This window comes from Sinocyclocheilus grahami, unplaced genomic scaffold (genome assembly GCF_001515645.1).
Source record: "Sinocyclocheilus grahami isolate Dianchi unplaced genomic scaffold, SAMN03320097.WGS_v1.1 scaffold344.1, whole genome shotgun sequence".
In the NCBI taxonomy this organism is placed as follows: Eukaryota; Metazoa; Chordata; class Actinopteri; order Cypriniformes; family Cyprinidae; genus Sinocyclocheilus; species Sinocyclocheilus grahami.
In genome coordinates this window covers 3,281,531-3,284,551 of record NW_015505523.1, presented here as the reverse complement: position 1 = coordinate 3,284,551, position 3,021 = coordinate 3,281,531, and the positions used below count along the sequence as shown (strand labels likewise).

The 3,021-nt window shown below is 35.3% G+C and overlaps 1 long non-coding RNA gene across 2 annotated transcripts in view; it reads right to left on the bottom strand.

Annotated features, from left to right (window-relative positions):
* LOC107548156 (uncharacterized) overlaps window positions 1-2,682 on the bottom strand; it is a 7,376-nt gene extending 4,694 nt beyond the window's left edge. The window contains exon 1 of one of the 2 annotated variants that reach the window (XR_001604444.1): window positions 2,597-2,682. This is a non-coding gene — a long non-coding RNA (uncharacterized lncRNA). Of the gene's footprint in view, window positions 1-2,200; window positions 2,243-2,596 lie in introns of those variants that run through there. The other variant, XR_001604445.1, reaches the window with a different exon arrangement.
* Between the last annotated feature and the right edge of the window lie 339 nt (window positions 2,683-3,021).

Sequence of the window (3,021 nt, the reverse complement as noted above, 5' to 3'; positions counted from 1 at the left end):
AATTCCAAACAAAAGATCTGCATTACATAATGGCCTCTTCTCACCAGTGTGGTTCACAAGACACTATTCACTGAAGTAAAGCAATCAAAGGCTGCCCTCTACTGACACATCTTAGAGAATTCTGTTGAAGAGCAGCCATTCAAAAGTTTGGAATTAAGAATTCTTTTCAAAGACACTAATACTTTATTCACCAAGGATGCATTAAATTGATCAAAAAATAAAAAGATTTCTTATTTGAATAAACTTTCAATTCGTCAAAGAATCCTGAAAAATATAGTTTCCACAGAAACGGTACAACAGACGTATAACAGCATAATATGGTGCATTACTTTTTTATTTTATTATTATTATTCACTTTTTTGTAAAGCAAATTAACCCACATAGCCTATGTATAACTTTTAGTCACATCCTGCAGTGGTAATTTCATTGCACTTTTTTATCCTTTGAATTTCATTACTGATGAAGAACGCTGAGCTGGAAACTCGTGAAAAAAAAATATTGTGATAAGTTAAATGGGTGGAAATGAATGGATGTTGCAATATAATGATGGAAAGACTTTTTACTGAATAAATTATATTGTAATATTTATAAATAGCTATTTATATTGTATTAATAAGTAAATAGTTACTCCACTGCTTTTCATCATACAGGGATATCTGTAGCCAAGCCATAACCAAATCAAATAATAGCCGAATAAAATAATCATCTAAAAGGAAAGTCTAAATTGACAATCAAATAGCTTGAGCCTGAGGCCATTCAAATTCAGCGAATGCAGAAAGGATGGTGATTTACTGGAGTGAATGAACCAATTAGGCTCGAATAAATTACATAATGTTGGATTTTATGATGAAATGAGAAGACAGTAAGGGTCACTTGGCACAAGAGCAATGTGTGCGCCGGCATAAAGAGAGAGAAAGAAAGCAGGCACAGGATATTTGATTTGGATGGAATAGTCCACATACAGGAAAGAGGGGTGGCCTCACAGATGCATAAAATGTCAGTAAAATATATTTTATTAAAAATCATGATATCTGTACCTGAAATGATTATGTGTTATGAATTATTAATCTATTATCTATTAGAACAGTAGACACAACCTGCATAAAGATTAGGGAAACATTTTGGTGGTGGTATTTCATAGTGATAGGAGGTCCGATTCTTCGATTCGACTCGATTCTTTTGAACAGTTCGTTTCAAGAAGGTTCAAATACTGTTCGCGCGTCTATAGCGCCTGGACGTAATTGCGTAATGACGTCGTCCCCCCCTTTAAAATATGTTTTAAATGTTTTAAAGAAGTTTCTTGTACTCACCAATGCTGCATTTATGTAAGCAAAAACAGTACAGTAAAAACAGTACAGTAAAAACACCAATATTGTCAAATGTTATTACAATTTAAAATAACCGTTGTCTATTTGAATATATTTTTAAAATATATATTAAATATATATGTGATGAAGATTTGACTGGAGAGTAGGGTACGCGACGCGACGCCGCGACACGCGATACAATTGATCTTTTCCATGTTAATCAGAGTTTTTTTCCTAACTAGCGACGGCGACAAGCGAAATTTCTCATTTAGAAACGGTTTCTATTTCCGCGACGTCGCGGCTGGAACAACAACATACAAACTATATGACAGTAACGTTAGATAATCTCGATTCTCAGGTGATTATGTGCTTTATTCAAAGTTAAACGTGTCTAATATGAGTTTAAATATAATTTTGTGTGACCTTATAGCCATACTGAAAGCAACAACAGATATTACCTCAGATCTTGAAAATAAATTAAAGCAAGATGTCCGTTAAAACTGCAAACCAACTAGGGTATTCCATAACAAATATGTTATCTGTCACTCAGTATGTACATTTAATGATGTTAAAATGCGTTCATACTTATGAATTAGATGATAAATGTAATAATTTCGTTGTGCAGTGGGCTTCCAGAGACAGCCCGCCCACACACGCTTCTGATTGGCTGTGATATTTGATTGATTCTGTCGCGTCGCGTCGCGTCGCGTCTGGTGTGGACACCCAAATTGCTTGTCGCTGGAATATTGTGGCGTCGCGTGTAGTTAGCTGCTTGTGGCCATAACCATTTCGTTTTAACGTGGCTTTAAGCACTATGCATCGTTAAAGTTTCACTTTCACCGTGACTAAGCCGGTAAATGTGGTGTTTACATGGAATAATCATATGAGTTTACCTTGTGGTCCGAACCCAGAGTCTCCGTATCAGTAAATACGGAGCGCTGCGCAATGCGGTCTTTTGTGATTGGCCATAATACCTGCTGACTGCAGCCAATGGAAATGCTTCTCTATCGGTGCGCGTGCTGCTCCTCAAAGCACAGACCATGAAAGCAGACTGCAGTTTTTCTGATTCATTATAACAAACGAAGTGTAGAGACGATGTAAATAATAGATTCGTTATGCAGTGTAGAGAGCTTCATTCATTAAAATGGACAGTTTGTGAGATCGCGATGAACTAAGAGGAGTCACAGCTTTTAATGATTATAAAGGGAGTTTGCAAATGTGAAATTGAATTTATACCACAATTTTATACATTTTTGATTTTAAACAAAAGTTAATATTCAGTGACTAACATTTTAGGAACACTGTTGTCTGATTGTGCTCCATTTCATCAACGAAAATAGTTCCAAACAAATCACAGCTGAGCTGCTGCGCATCTCCAAGCAAACACAGCTATGTTTCGTTTATGAATGAATCTGCGTTTTTTAATAAATCTAGTTAGTCAATGATTCAATGACCCATTCATAAAGAGAGTCACTTGCTTCGTTCCTAAATGAATCAGCCGGTTGAATGAATGATTCAGTGACAAAGACAGTTACTTGCTGCCACCTACTGGTGGTTTCAGTTTCATTTTATAAATTTCAAGTATAAATTTAGTTATTTAAATCGTTTAATACTTCTATATTCAAAACCTTATATTTAAAACATTAATCTCATAACATTGTTATTATAGAATGCATTAATGCCACCTCTGAGTCTTGTCAAAAAGTCTGTAATG